This window comes from Myotis myotis, unplaced genomic scaffold (assembly GCF_014108235.1).
Source record: "Myotis myotis isolate mMyoMyo1 unplaced genomic scaffold, mMyoMyo1.p scaffold_m19_p_8, whole genome shotgun sequence".
NCBI classification, from domain to species: Eukaryota; Metazoa; Chordata; class Mammalia; order Chiroptera; family Vespertilionidae; genus Myotis; species Myotis myotis.
Genome location: NW_023416390.1, coordinates 44686077 through 44702175, shown reverse-complemented (window position 1 = coordinate 44702175; position 16099 = coordinate 44686077). Strand labels below are relative to the sequence as shown.

General features: G+C 45.7%; 1 long non-coding RNA gene across 4 annotated transcripts in view; it reads right to left on the bottom strand.

The window, feature by feature from the left end:
- Positions 1 to 16099, bottom strand: part of LOC118661715 — a 50719-nt gene that overhangs the window by 17031 nt on the left and 17589 nt on the right. For 2 of the 4 annotated variants that reach the window (XR_004969443.1, XR_004969442.1), the window contains exon 6: positions 6941 to 9947. This is a non-coding gene — a long non-coding RNA (uncharacterized LOC118661715). Of the gene's footprint in view, positions 1 to 1799; positions 9948 to 16099 lie in introns of those variants that run through there. The other 2 variants (XR_004969445.1, XR_004969444.1) reach the window with 2 other exon arrangements.

Genomic DNA, 16099 nt, shown 5'->3' with positions numbered 1-16099 from the left:
AGAAACACAAGTTACTGTTCTCAACACAGGGGTGCTCTCAGAGCCTATTAATGTACTAGTACATAGAACTCCCTTTTTAGTTATACTGAAAGGTTTCAATTTGGGGGGAGGGAGTATCTGTTTTGAGTTACTTCTTTGCTTTTTGAGGATTTGTCTCCTCAAACAAGAGAACAAGAAAAAAAATTTCTTTAAGAAAATAAATAACAAGTGAACAAGAGATTATCACCTCTCTCTGCCGGCCATGTGTCTGCCTCTAACACTCTTCTTTCCTCCTCACCCCAACCCCACCACATCACTGGATTTTCCGCTTCTAAAATGCTTGTTGGAACTGTTCAGTCACTCAGCTCTTCATTCTACAAGTATTTAATGAGCCTGTACTATGTGCCAGACACTGTCCTGAGGATAGCATAAACCCATTCTCATGGAACACACAGCTGGTGGTGCAGACAGACGAGGCAAAGAATCGCATGAATAAATACAGCATCACCTCCAAGGTATGAGAGGGCAATGGCCCCATAAGAGAACCCAGGACTTGTCAGAGAGCCAGAGAAGGCCTCCGTGAGCAAGTGATGGTTGAGCTGATTTCCTGAAGAGTAAGCTTGGTGCACAAGGACATGAGAGCTTTCCTAGCAGAGGAAAACACATGTGCAAATGCATTGTAGTGAAAGAGACAAAAAGAATCCACAACAAGGGGTCCTTGGGGCTGGGACCCAGATCTTTTGGTCTCTATTCTAAGGGCAGTGGAATGTGGATGAGGTATAAGCGTGAGAGGACAGGTGACAACACATTTTGCATTTTGAAAATATCACCTTGGCTGCAGAGTAGAGGACATTTTGGACATGGGCAAGTGTGTCCATCCAATAAAAGAGTGTGGCAGTAAATCTAGTGAGAAATGATGGTGGCTTGGATGAAGGCAGGAGCTCTCTGTCTAGACTTCACAGGAACCTGTGAACCCGGGTAGGAAAAAAAGCCCATCTTTACTCTCACCAACTTCTGGTTGAAATTCGGTATTTCCTTCCATGAAGAATGTAACACCAAATTCCTGGAGTATCAGCAGCACCTGTGCCTTTGCAACCTAGAGAAATGGCAGGTGTTTTCAGATCACATTAGCATTGCTGTGCATATGTGAAGATGTCATTTACGCTCATCACTACTGGAAAATTACTGTAGGTGTTAGGCTTGTTACCACATAATGTTGCACAATGCATTCATAAAGAAGCACATATTATTATAACTCGATTTTAAAAATATTTTGATATCTGCATTTTAATGTAATTGGTTTCCTTTGTAGCCCTATATATTTAATGAGTTAAGCCTTATTCTGAAAAGGGGCCCATATGTTTCACAAGTAAAGAACCCCTGTGGGTCAAGGGGAGTGGGAAGTTGGAGAGCTATTTAGAAGGTGAGTGTGGCCTGACCTGGGTGGTGTGCTAGGTTGGGGAGGCAGGTGTCTGTGATAATTCCTGGGGGCATGGTTTATGCAAATGGATGGACTGTGGAGCTCTGGTGTTTTACTCAAGACAGAAAACACTAGAAGAAGGTCACAAGAACATTCATGGATAAAGTGCAAGAGCTTTAGTTAACAGACTTGGGGCCATTCAGTTCAGCCATTTTTTCTCACTTTTTGGGTCTCAGCTAAGTTGCAGATAATTGAGAAATATTATTAAGCTCAGTGTCACCATAAACAGACACACACACACACACACACACACACACACACACATATATATATATATATAAACTAGAGGCCCGGTGCACGGAATTTGTGCACTGCTGGGGGCGGGGGGGTGGGGGGCATGGCCTGTGGGGATCGCTCACTGTGGGAGCGCTGCTCATCCCAGTCTGCCGAGCAGCTGTGGACCTGCCATCTGAGCAGCTGCTTCCTGGCCCAGTATCTTCCGTGGAGCCAGAGCACTTGCATCTCTAGGGCACCCGGTCGGGGCCAGGCCCAGGGATAATAGCACTGGGAGGCAGCAGAGTAGGCCTCAGTCCCACTGCGGCCATGAACCTGCCTCCCAGCCTCCAGGGTCAGCTCTGCGAGCCTGGTGCCAGCAGCACTGCACAGCCTGCAGGCATCCAGAGGAGGAGGCAGGGAGTGAGGAGGAGGAGCCTGGGGTGAGGAGGTGACAATCACTGCCTAGGTTCCTGCCCTTCGGCCCAGAGTTCGCAGCAGGAGCAGCCACTCATCCCGGTCAGCTGAGCAGCACTCTGACTGTGGCAGCACACTGACCACCAGGGGGCAGCTCCTGCGTTGAGCGTTTGCCCCTGGTGGTCAGTGTGTGTCATAGTGACTGGTTGGTCATTCTGGTTGCTCTGCCGTTCAGTCACCAGTCTTTTATTATATAGGATAGGGATTGTTATCATGAAAATTACAAGCTTCTATTCACACAAAAATTCCCCATTATAAAATATTTTTAAAATTCACAAATGAAACAGTTATCAACAAGCCTGCCATTTCCTCTATATTATAGGATTATTTTCCAGAGGATTGAACTTCTATTCCTGAAAGATTCTAGTTTTCATTTAAACCTTTAGTTAAGCGATGGATGTCATCATTCAGTGTCTTCTCTGGGTCCCAGTTCTATCCTACTCTTTTTTTTTTTCTATTCATTTAAGACCAAAAAATTCTACTGCATCTCCTCAAAAAATCAGGATTACATTAACCCAAATATCCTCATTATTTATATTGCTACACATGAGCAACATATTGACTTTGCCAAAATAATTACACAAACTTGAAGCATGAGTCACTACCCAGAGTTCCTTTAGTGACTTCATCCAAGCCTCCTGCCAGCTCTCCCATCTGGCATTTGGCCAGGGTAGGGCTGCAAACATGGGTTTAAATCCAGTGAATATTTCCATTTCTGTTTACCTTCAAAATTGATCAACCTTCTTAACAATAATGCATTCCAAATAAAGTTTTCAATATGAGAGTATTATGCTAAGTGAAATAAGTCAGATAGAGAGAGACAAAAACCGTATGATTTCACTTAAATGTGGAATCTAAAAAAACAAAGCAAATGAAGAACAAAACAAAACAGAAACAGACTCATAGATATGCAGAACAAGCTGAAGGTTGCCAAAGGGGAGGGGAGGGAGAGTATGGGAATACAAATTTTTAAATAAGTAAATAAATCAATAAGAGTGTCAGGGTATGTAAGTACTGGTTTGTCCTTGGCTCTGCAGAACTTGATAGAAATGTTCTCATTTTCTGCTGTTTTTCCTTTTGCCTGTAGAAAGCACACTTCAGGCAAGAATAAATTCAAAAGCTGGTAGGCAGTGTTTGAGAAGTAGTTTTCTCTGTCCTTGCCTTTCTCAGGTGTCCATGAACATTGTGCCAACATTAAGACCATTGCAATGACTTTCTTCTTTTCATTTTCTTTCATCTACTCACCAGGCTTCAACTCCTCTTGGAGAAAAATCGTAAGGAAATCAAAGCCATGGAAATTTTGTTTTGTTTCCCCGCATCAAGAACTCTATAATGTGCACTATGCTCAGTGAAATCCATTTCAGTTGTCCTGCTTCTAGTTTCCAGAGTTTAATACAAAATGTATATATTTCATTTGATTAATGTACCTATTATTACTTTTGATCATGTGCACAAGACAAAAAATTTTTTTCAAAGGCAAAAATAGGCAGGTTCTGCTATAAATAGGCGGTTCTTCATATTATAAAGCACTTCAACAAAAACTTTTTGCATCAAACTAGTCAGGTTTTTTTTTTTCTTAATTTTTTCAGGTTAAAATCTGTCTGGCTGACTAAACTACCTGGCAATTGGATGAGCTTGCCCAGGTGGCTAGACACATTTCTCACACTCTATTTTTCAGATTACCTATTACATAAAAGATATAGAGTCCATGTTGAAGTAAGAAAGAACTTAGAAATAATATAGTGTGCTTGCAAATACCTGCCTCACACAACGTGATCTCCATTCTAGGGTAGAGAGGGCACATTTGTTCAACTTGTTTACCTAACAAAGCAAAACATAACTTGCATGTGTTGGGTTATTTTGAACAGTCATTTGCAAAGCTTCAAAGCACAAACCAGCAAAAAAAGAAAAAATAGGCATCAATGTCTGATCCCAGACCACAGGAAGGGAGGAGCCTCAGGAGCAGCTGAGCCGGGGTCTCTAACGCTGTCAGAGATCCCCTCCTCCCCCCTTCTCTCCGCTGGCCCGCTTCATTCTCACAGGTATCCTTTACCTACCCTGCTGGAACCAGAGCCACTTGCAATTCAGATATTGGTACCTTCTCAATGTCAAAGCAAGAAAGTAAAGAACCTCTTTTTCCCTTCCACTAGCTTGATTGTGGTAATCATTTCACAATGTACACATGTATCAAAACATCATGATCTACACCTTAAATATATACAGCTTTTATTTGCCAGTTATGCATTAGGTGAACTTCCCCCCCCCCTTCAAATATTCTCTGATATTCAAGTAGGTGTTCCTAGAAGTAAAACAAAACATGGAAGATTCTTTTTCTCATCACTTATAATCGGCTATATTAATAATTTTAGAGTACCATTAATGATCTTTCCACATAAAAATAAATGCTCTAGAATTATTCTAATTCAGCAAAGTCAGCAGTGCCCACGTCATTGAATGAAAGTACCATAAACATGTGTTATTAGTGGAAATAAATGGCTATTTCCTTCATCACACAGACATGTCTGGGCAATTCTAGGAGCCAATAGGAATGTGTCTTTTCCATGCAGTGTTGGGCACCACAGCCAGTGACACAGAGGACTCTGAACTGGAGCTGGCGGCTGACCAGCCCACGTGCAGGTGACTTCCACTCTGGACCATCCTTTCCTTGGCTATAAAAATCACAGGATTGGGTAGGGAAACTTACAGGTGTTTTCCAGTTCCAAAATGATATAATTCTAACAAAAATTTCATTGGCATAATTGGGACATAAAAGTGCCATTTGTTTTTATCACTTAGAGTAAAGCCAGTTGTCAGCCTCTCATTTATTAAACCTTTACACAGCCCTTTCCCGCCCTCTGGACCGGGCAGCAGGGGCATGGGATGAGTACATGGCAGTCCTTATCCTCAAGGAGCATGCAGACTGGGTGTGCAGAGGGGAGCGGGTATGGGGAAAGATCATTGAAACGCAATGTCGCAAGGGCTCTGTCACAAGGGAGATTAGCAGACAAGGAGCACAGGGAGGAAGTGACTAACACCCCTGGGGGGTGCCTGACAGAGGAGGTGCTATTCAAGACGAGCCTGGAAAGGTGAGGTCAGTAGATCATCTGTGCAGATGGCCAAGCCTGAGAAAAGAAAATCTGGGCAGGGGAGAAGCACGTGACAAAGGAGCCCCTGGCGCTCTGAGAAAGGAGTCTGTGGGGATGGGACAGGTATGGGGACGTTATCCTTTTGGCAGGAGAAGCCACCGAAGGGCTTCACACGGAGTTAGCAGGCACAGGCCTGCCTTCTAGAAGCTCCCTGGTGGCAGTGCAGAGGGTGGATCAAGGGAAAGGGGCCTGAGGGCAGGGCCACTGAGCCATTGGGAGGCTCTTACAATCATGGTTGAATGAGCTGATGGGAGTCTGGATTGAGGCAGGGGCAGGGGCAGGGGCAGGGGCAAGGGAGAGAGAAGACAGGTGTTACTGAAGGAGGAGAAGGTGTTCCCAGGGCCCATGAACTGAATTACGTTTGCCATGTTGGGAAGGAAAAACTTTTCTTGTGCCCTCTTAGGTTCAGTTCCTAGGGGGTGTGTTAATTAAACTAACAAAAGCCAGATTAACAAGAGAAAAAAGGCACACAACTTTTATTAATATTAATATGCACTGGCATTCACAGAAAAAAAGTGAAACTCAGAAAAGAAGTCAGACTCGGAGACTTACATACCATTTTAACAAAGGAAAGGGGGGTTGGGCTTCAAGGGAGGATAAATCATGGGAAGTGCCAGGAAATAGAGCGGGGAACTAATGGAAGATAAGTTGGTTTAGTAAATTCTGTTATGCAAGCTGACCTCAGTGTCCACTCTGTCTTGCTCCTCCCTTCCTGGTACCTCCCCAAAGGGAAACTTACGTCCTCCTTTAAGCAGATAAAGGGAGGACAGACATCTGTTGATTCTTAATTGCCTTCAGATAAAATAATCCTTGTGCTAAACTGGCATGTTGTGGGTGGCATATTCTGATCCCCTTCAACCACATGTGTGGTTTTGAGTTTAACCTCACCAAGCCTCACTTTTCTTATCTCCAAAATGAGATTAAACTTGGCAGATTTGCAATTAAATTATAATCACACAATCCATTTAAACTACTCAAAACAACAGTAAGTGTTCAACAAATATAATTCATCATCAATTTTGTTATCATGCACCACCTCCAGTCCTCCCCGAGGGAGCAGGGCCCAATGGAGCTGACCAGCAGCGTGACATTAGCATGAGGCCAGTGCAGACGGGGGCTCAGCGGGCAAGTGAACCCAGAGTGACCAGGAGCAGAAAGAGCCGGAAAATGAGGCTATAAATGTCCTTTGGGTGTCCAGGGTAAAAGCTATAAAGCCAGAATCTGTCATCAAGGTTAAGGAACTAGTGTGAGGGCTGAAATAAAAAATGAAGACAAGAAGGTCATGAAGAATCAGGGACGAAGTGGGAACCAAGAACAAGGGTTTAAGAGAGGAAAGAAGGTCTCAGAGCAATTGCTGCTGAAAAGCAAGGGTGTAGGTGGCCCCGTTGGTCAACTTGGTTTAAAAATCAGGACCAGAGCAGACGCTGTTGACTATCACCCTCTATTGACCTTGAAAACACTTCCCAACAAAAGACTGGAGAAACCTGTGGTGAAGAATCTCTCCACTTTCAAGGACATGAAGCCTTCCCCGAACCCTCACGGTGGTAGGGACAGCATTCATTCATTCTCACTGTCCTTCCCACCCAAGACTGAAAATCTGACGGAAGAGATCATTGTAAGTTAAAAGAACTTTTAACTGACTTACCACGCCTTATCTGAACGGTTCCCGCCTATTCATCCTTTCATCCTCACAACCCTCGACGTAGACACTGTCATCACCCCCATTTTAGAGATGAGTAAGGTGAGGCTTAGTGCTGGTGAGGAACTTGGGTGAGGTCATCCAGCCAGTCAGATCCCGATGTCAGATGTCAGAGCCACCCAGTGCTGGGGCAGGACGCCGGGGAGGCCGGAGCAGAGACGAAATTCCCGACCTCTTCCTCTGAGACCGGGGGCACGTGGAGAAGGTTAAGTAATTTGGAGTTGCTGGGGGAAGAAGGAAGTTGAGGTTGTTGAGACTAGACGGCCTCTGTATTCTCTGAAAAGCCAAGCTTGTTTTACGTGAAAGAGCTGGAAGTGGGTAGTGGTGGGAAAGCATGAGGCCAGAGATTTCCTGGAAGGGGCCCGGGACCCTGAAAGGCTGAGAGAAGGGCTCGTGAGGGGTGCAGCCCTAATGAAGACTGGGCCTTCCAGGGGCAGATGCTGCTTATAGAGTCAGGAAGCCCCGGGGCCTTTAACAAGACCCAGCCCCAGAGCTCTGGTCTTTTGAAATGAGTTTGGGAACCAATACAATATTGGGGAGGGGAGGGAGCGTTCTAATGTTCGCCTGTGGAGAGGTTTGCGCTAGAACCTTTTGGTATTTACGATGCGACCCCAATTCAGCAGCAGCATCGCTCGGAAGCTTGTGAGAAAGGCGGACTCTGGCCCCCACTGGATCCACTGAGTCCGAGTCTGCACTTTAACCAGGCCTCAGGCGACTGCTGTGTGCAGCGGGCGAGAAGGCCTGTTCCAGAAGGCAGAGCTGCCAACCCTGAAGCGGCTGTTCAGGCCTCAAACTCACTCAGGGTCTACGATTTCATTGCCCTGATTCTCAAGACATAAACCTCTGGAGAAGAAGTGCCTGAGTGAGCAATTCTAACACAACCTGGATAGCCAAGTGCGGATGAAAGATGGAAGGGATGACTCCCTAATGTCCTCTGAAAGGAGCAGCAGGTGTGTGGCCTCGTGCAGGAGAACATTCCCACCGGGTATTCTGTAGCCTCGGAGCAGTGTCTCTCCCATCATCCAGTCATTGCTGAACACCTACTATGTGTCAGGCTCTCTCCTAGCTGCTGGGGAAACCACAGCAAAAGAAACATGCAAAAATTCTTGCCTCCGTGATGCTTACGTTCAAAAGGGGAAAGAAAATAAAGCAAATCAGTCAAAATAGGCAGTTTGCTAGATGGTGTAGTACTATGGAGGAATATAGAGCAGGAAGGGGTATAGACAATAACAGTGGTAATTTGCACTTTCACTTTTATTTATGTACTTAATGAAGAAGTTGAATGTTTATTGTTAAACTTTCTTGTTTTCCCACGAGACTGCTATGTCGCTGTATAAAAATAGCACCAGCAAACTCAGTCTATGGCAAAATTAAGATAGTATTGTTTGGCATCTGACACTGTATAACTAACAAAAACTTCTCCACTGCCAGTTATTTCCAGTGGAAAGATCATTATTTTGACCCAAATCAGATATGGATATAAGTAAGTTACAACATTATATAAGGCTTAAGATAACAATGTTATCCTTGAATTATATTACTTTTATAACTAGATTTTACCACAGATAATTTCAGGAATTCTGATATTATTATAACTGTAGCCTTGCCTAAAAACCATCGGGTGTTGTGAAAAAAAGTATATTGTGTTTATCTGCAATTTTTAGAAAGTTAAGGGGTATTTTCTTCCAATAGCATTCTTGTATCTTTTTCAATTGATATCACTAAAAGTTGCTATCTTTAATCTTCTATTCACCACTAATATTTAAGAAAACCATGCTAGGTCCAGTTGTTTCATGCTACTTTATTTAGAGGGTTCCATTTTCACTTCTCAATAGGTTTTATGTATTTCTTATGCTTCTTCACTCATTGATTCATCTAGTTCTGAAAGGTTACTCAGTGTCATCTTGATCAGCCAACCATCTTCATAACAAGATTTGTTGACAAGTCCTGGATTTTCTGCAAGAGCTTCACTAATTCCAGACACTTCTTCTGATCCAGGAGAATGGAGCTCACTAGCAGCTTTCATACTTTCCAAAGCACCAAAGGCACTTATTGAATTTTGCCTCAATTTCAGGCAGCCTACAAAAGCAACATCTCCCAAAGCTTCCTGTGCAAATTGCTGACTCCCACTGCTCAATACCACTTTCTGTTGTTATCCATGTTTCTCTATGAATTTATGCACCAAGAACAGATTGGGGCAGGTACACAGCTTCTGGACAGCTCCTACCCTCCAGCCCTGGGGGCCAAGAGTGGGCAGGGCGTGGCTGGCACCAAGGCTGTGCCCAGCCTGCAGGCCGTGGTGAATGCTCCTTGCAGCTGGGGCTGTAGTTTGCACTTTTAGATCGTGGAGCCCTGTAGGCCTCTCTGAGAAGTGACATTAAGTCAAGACCCAAAGGAGATGACAGAGCAAGCTAGACAGGTCTCTGCATGGAAGAGCGTTGCAGACAGAATAACAGCCAGGGCCGGGCCCTGGGTCAGGAGTGAGGCCGGCTTGCTTAAAGAACAAGGATTCCTGTACGACCCGAGAGGAATGAACAAGAGGAGTAGGAGAGTTGGTCAGAGTCACACAAGGCCAGATGCTAGTGGGCCTTACAGGACTCAGTTAGAATTTCTGCTTTTACCATGAGCGAGTTGGCAAAGCAAAGAGGGTTTACAGCAGAGGCGTGATGTGGTCTGACTTATGTTGTAACAGGGTCACTCTGGCTGCTGGGTCAAGGAGAGGCAGAAGCAGGGAGAGCCCCTCGGAGCTGCTGAGAGAGTCCAGCCCAGGGACCTGGAGATGGGCGATGCAGGGCTGTGGGGAGGAGAGGCTGGCTGCTGGATATGGAGTGAAGGTAGAGCCAAGTTGAATGTGGAATGACTCCAGGGTGTTTTGCCTGAGTCACTGGAAAGTTGGAGTTGCCATCATCTGAAACGGGGAAGACCTCAGGCGGATCAAGCCAAACAAAAGAATCTGCAACAACAGAACATGGTGCAAAGCACTTAGAAAAAACATGTCATGTTTTTGTTTCACCTGTTCCGGGAGCAAGTCGTTTTTTGCTTTAGTTGGGAAAGGTAAGTTAGGTGTTTCCTCTCCCCTCCTTAAAAGGATGGACGAGAGTTTCGGATTACCAAGTCCTTGCCAAATGTCAATTGTGAGCTGGCACCAAAAGCTTCTGAGCTAGTACAGCGCCCTGGGCACAAACAGTGAAGACCAGCTCCCTTGAGGGAAACCGTAGGCTGGATCTAACCGGAACCGGATGAGCACCATCAGTCACGCTCCCTGCACTCCTGCAACATCGCCATTCTCTCAGAACAAACCTTTAGTTAATGCCACTTGGTGCCTGGCATCTTCAGTCACAACTGAGAAAAGCCTTTCTCTGCCTACAGGGCCCCCAGCGGGGCCAGGAGAAGACCTGTCCAGGGGACAACGCGGCCAGGCTGATTGGCAGTTGGAGAACTCTTCTCTCCCCGCCCCCGCCCCTGACCCCCAGCTTTCCTGAGATAGAATTGACAGATAACATTGTGTAAGTTTCAGGTGTACAGTGTGATGATTTGATAACTGTGTGTATTGTGAAATGTTTCCCGCAGTAAGGTTAGTTAACACCTCACACAATTACCATTTTGTTGTCGTTGTTGCTATGGTGAGGACAGTAAAGCGCTGCTCTCACAGCAACTTTCAAGTACACAGCACAGTATTGTTCCTACAGTCACCGGCAGCACAGTACATTCCTAAAACTAACTCACCTGATAACTGGACGATTGCACCCTCCCGTTAACATCTCCCCATCCCTTGGCCCCTGGCAACCACCATTCTACCCTGTTTGTATGAGCTCAATGTTTTTAGATTCAACAGATAAGTGAGATCATGGGATATTTGTCTTTCTCTGTCTGACTTATTACACATAATATAATGCCCTCAAGGTCCAACCATACTGTTGCAAATGGCAGGGTTTCCTCTTTTCTATGGCTGAGTAATAGCCCATTGTATGTGTATGCCACCCTTTCTTTATCCATTCATCTCTCAGTGGGCACTCCGGTTGTTTCCATGTCCTGGCTGTTGTGAATAATGCTGCCATGAATGAGGGAGAGCAGATACCTCTTCAAGAGAGTGATTTTCTCTCCTTTGGATATGTACCCAGAAGTGGAGTTACTGGATCATGTGATAGTTCAATTTTTAATTTTTAAAAATATATATTTATATTGATCTCAGAGAGGGAGAGGGAGAGGGAGAGAGAAACATCAATGATGAGAGAGAGGAACATCATTGATTGGCTGCCTCCTGCACGCCCCCTATTGGGGATGGAACCTGCAATCTGGGCAAATGCTCAACCACTGACCCATACCGGCCAGGCTCTATTTTTAATTTTTTGAGGAACCTCCATACTGTTTTCCATAGTGGAAATTTACATCCACCAACAGTGCACAAAGGTTCCCTTTTCTCCACATTCTCATTTGTAATTTCTTGTCTTTTTGGTAATAGCCATCCTAACAGGTATGACATGAAATCTAACTGTGGCTTTGATGTGTTTTTCCCTAATGACTAGTGATGTTGCGTACCTTTTCATGTATGTTAGCCATTTGTATGTCTCCTTTGGAAAAATGTCAAGTACTCTGCCCATTTTTAATTGGATTATTTGTTGTTGGGGTGTTTTTTTTGTTGTTGTTTTTGCTATTGAGTTGCATGAGTGCCTTATATATTTTGGATATTAAACTTATCAATAGATGGTTTGCAAATATTTCCTCCCATTCCATAGGTTGCTTTTTCATCTTTTTTATTGTTTCTTTTGCTGGGCAGAAGCTTTTGACTTGATGTAGTCACACTGAGTTTTGCTTTTGTTGCTTATGCTTTTGGTGTCAGATCCAAAAAAGAAAAAAATGATCGCTAAGACTGATGTCAAGCTTTTTTCCTATGTTTTCTCCTAATTTTCCTGTTTTAGTTTTATGTTAAGTCCTTTGTCCATTTTGATTTAATTTTTGTGAGTGGCATAATATAGGGGTCCACTTTCATTCTTGTGCATGTGGATATCCAGTTTTCCCAGCACCAGTGGGGAAATTGAAGAGACTGTCCCTTCCCCACTGAGTATTCTTGGCAGCTGGAGACCTCTTTATTGAACCTTTTTGAAAATCAACAAGAAATATGCCAAGAGCCCCTGACATTCAAATCTGGTTGTCCTCTTTTAAAAAAAAAAAATCACTTAATTTTATACACCACCCTCTGAAGAACATTTGGCTTATATTACACAATTTCAGCACTGGAATCCTTTTTAAAGATCGTCAATTTTATGAGTTTACAGATGGTGAAAAAGAGTATATAGATTAGCCAGAGTTGCACAGTTGGTTAGGGGCAGAGCTGAAACAAAGTCCCCACCCTGCTGACCCTGTCACAGTGATCTTCGGGGCCCCGCCCTGCAGCTCACCGCAAGCTACAGGTGTGCTGCAGGTAGGCCAATAAATGGCAGTGCCCACCAATTCTTGCAGAGAGAAAACTTTGACCCTGTTTCTTAAACTATTGAAATTGCTGTGACATTTGAAACACTGGCAAAGCCTTCTAGCTAGAAATATGCAGCTGCCAATTAGATAAGCTTACACACTTTGACCCTCTATGCACTCTCATGGGATTTCCATTGTACACAGCAAACTTGATTTCTTTAAAAAGTTATTTGGTTAAAAGTTTCATCTCTGCTCTTATATTTAAGCTCTTCTAGTTCTTTCTTTTGGGGTAAGGGAGAATGAAAGGTCTATAGAGTGTCATATCATATGGCTAGGCAATCAATATTACTTAGTCAACCCCAAATAACTTACACAATATGTTTTTCATAAAATCAAGCCTTTGTTACTCTTCATTCAGAAACACACACACACAAACACTCTAATCCCCTACAAATTAACTATATGAGTTTCCAGGAATAGTCACCGAAACAATACCATGGGAATCACTCTAGCCTGGATTCCTGCTCCTTTAACACACAACCAATTTAACACACAAACACGGCAGTTTTTTGCCTATCCGTGAACTTCTGGGGATACTGTGCTGTACTGATAAGTACACATTGTACTGATTACCCATCCATCCATTTTCTTTCCTATTGTCAGAGACTATGCTAAATGGTCCTTAAATAGGTCACCCTGCAGTACTGCCCAGCGACGAGTGCCGCATGCCACGGAGCGCCTCACCATTCCTTGATTGGAGCACACAGAAGACTTCTCGAGTCTCGGGCCCTTGCAGTTGCACATGGCTATGTGACCATGTGAAAAGAAGGGAGTGTCATTTCTGGACCCAGCACCGAGAAGCGCAGGTGGGATCCTCCAGGGTGATGAGGAGGCCACAAACTGCAGACGATACGGCTACGAGATGGTGGAGCCTCTGGCGCCGTGGTTTGAGTGACTGTGTGGAGTCACTGCCAATTTGACTGGGACATATAACTGGAGCTAGAAATGAAGGTTACTGTGTAAACCACTGAGCGTTGGGCTGCTTGTTTCTACAGCATTCTAAGGAACCCAATGACGGCAGCTGGTATTGTTTCGAAGCCGCGTGGACCAGGTATTCCCCCTATAAATGTCCTGCACACTTTCCAGCAAGCCGCACGTTCCAGCCCTGGGGAAGGACACACAAACCCAGTTGCACAAACCCGGGACTCCTCCAGGAGGTGCCTCCTACCTCAAGAAATGCCACCTTCCTCTGGCCCCCGCCACACACCTCTCCTGCTCTTCCCAAACACACTCATGGGCATTCAGGGAAGACAATTGCTGGCAATCCCGGTGCAGCCAGGACTCACTGCCAGGACCCTCCCCTCAGGAAGCTCGTGCCCAGACTCCAGCTCCCTTAGGAAAGGATCCCGTCCTTGGCTGGCCTCCTGGCTTCTCTCCTGCCCACTCAATGAGTTCAATGCACAGTTTTCTAAAAAGCAGTCTAAGACTCACCTCAGTACCTGTTAGAGGTGCTATTTTCTCCCTCTGTCCATAAGTACATGCTGGTATTTCTGCATTTCTCTCTCTTCTATTGTAAAGGAATCAGCCACCCTCCACTGAGAGCCAACGCTGAAATCTGAAATGCTGTCCTGAGGTCACCAGGGTGATCTCATAGGTTGTATCATCTGCTCCAGTGCAGGCAATTCCCATGCAGATGCTTCCAACTGAGCCTCTTCCAGGCTCCACTTCTGATTTTCCAGGGTTTCCTTGTCAGTTGGAGCCTGCCCTCTCCTGTTATTTTTAGATTTGATTTCACTTTAAGAATATAAAGGGCCAGGGGTGGGGATGGGGAGAATTTTGTTTCTTTTTCATTAAAAACAGATGACAAAGACAACTCAGTCATGGAAAATAATAGGAGTCACTCTGTCTTGCTGGCTCCCATTCATGTATTTCCTCCATCAGCCCCGAATGAGCAGAGAAGCAACAATGCTAATTAAGGCTCCTCTGCCTTCCCTAGAAGATACACATTGTCTAAGCAGATGTCTACTGGGATTCCATTGGGAAACTGCATATGCTGTTCTTCCCTTTCCAGTCCTGTTCACAGAATGATTGTACTTTAGAGCTGGAAGGAAACTTGACTATATGTTCTGTGACTACAGGGAGAAGCCCAAGGCCAAGGGAGGTGACGGAGAAGGTCCAGCCTGTTGAGGTCTCTCCATTCCCACCTTCTCATCACTGAGCCTGTCTGTTGCATCCACATTTCTGAGCTGCCCTAACAGTCAAACTAGACCTAGAGCTCCTGCAAGTGAGGCCCCTGCCTTATATGTTCTGCTCCCCAAGTTCTCATGAACTAGCAGACCAGGAAGATATCCCTGGTTGAAGAACTGGGCTTTCAGTTGGTCTCCCACACACTCCTGTTTTAGTTTACCTCCTTTCCAGTGGCACTGTCTCTCTCTCGGACAGATTTAGCCTTGTGCACATCCAGCGAGCTTGGTTGGTTATATGCTCCCCTGTTTGTTAACTCCAGATTTACTTCCTAAACTTTATTTAAATTCAGTCTTCGAAGTTGCAGTATTCAATGTATTTTACAGTGAAGATGTTCTATTACCATCCTATGTAATAAAAGGCTAATATGCAAATAGACCCAATGGCAGAACAACCGAACAACAGGTCGCTATGACATGCGCTGACCACCAGGGGGTGCGCGCAGAACATGGTGGGCGTCAGCCGCAGTGGGATGGTGGAGCAGGTGAGCAGGGGCGCCAGACCAAGGCGGGGCGCCGGTCGCTGTCATCAGGGTGAGCCTCTGGTGGTAACTGAACACCCCCCCCCCCCCCCCCCCCCGCACACACCGTCCCGCCCAGTGCTCACACCTGCTGCCGGTGCCGGCCCTGATACATCAACGCCGTCAGTGGGAGCGAGCAACAGCTGCTGGCCCCAATTGCCCCTCAGGGCTTCTCCACCTCCCCCTGCTTCTGAGGGTTGATTGGGGCCAGCAGCCGCCTCTCGCTCCTGCTGCTGGTGATGGCCCTCCTCACACCCATAGCCAGCACTGGAGCCACCGCTCGCACCCGCTGCCAGCACCCGGCACTGGTCCCAATTATTTGACACCATCAGCGGGTGCGAGCAGTGGCTGCTGGCCTAGATCTTCCCTCAGGGCAGCAGCCACCACTCACACCTGCTGACAGCACCAGGCCCAACCGCTCCGCACCGTCAGTGGGTGCAAGTGGGGCCGGCGCCAGTCAGTGCATGGGAGCGGCAATGGCAGGAGCAGGGCTGTCGGCAGACAGGAGACCGGGGGCCATGGCAGAAGGGGCCAGGCAGGGGCGCAGAGGATGGGCCGAGACTTGCCCCTGTGCCCACCGCAACCTCGAGGCCCACAGTTCCTTTCAAGGTGCACGAATTCATGCACTGTGTCCCTAGTATATAATAATTCTAAAGTCCTGCTCTCTGTGCTCAGGTAACTCACATGGGATAGAACCCAACATTCATTGTGGCTGGGTTCTATCCCATGGAATTTGGTTTTGTATTATCAAACTCTTGCCTTTCTTCCTGTTTCTCCAAATGTAAGAAGAAGGCCATGGGATGGGTGTGACCAGATGAAATCATGTACAGGTCATCCACGAGACGAAGCCAGGAATGGCCTGATGAAGACAACCTCATGTGCGTCATATGGCTCAGAAAAAGCGGGTGTTCTGGAATCCCTGTCCCACT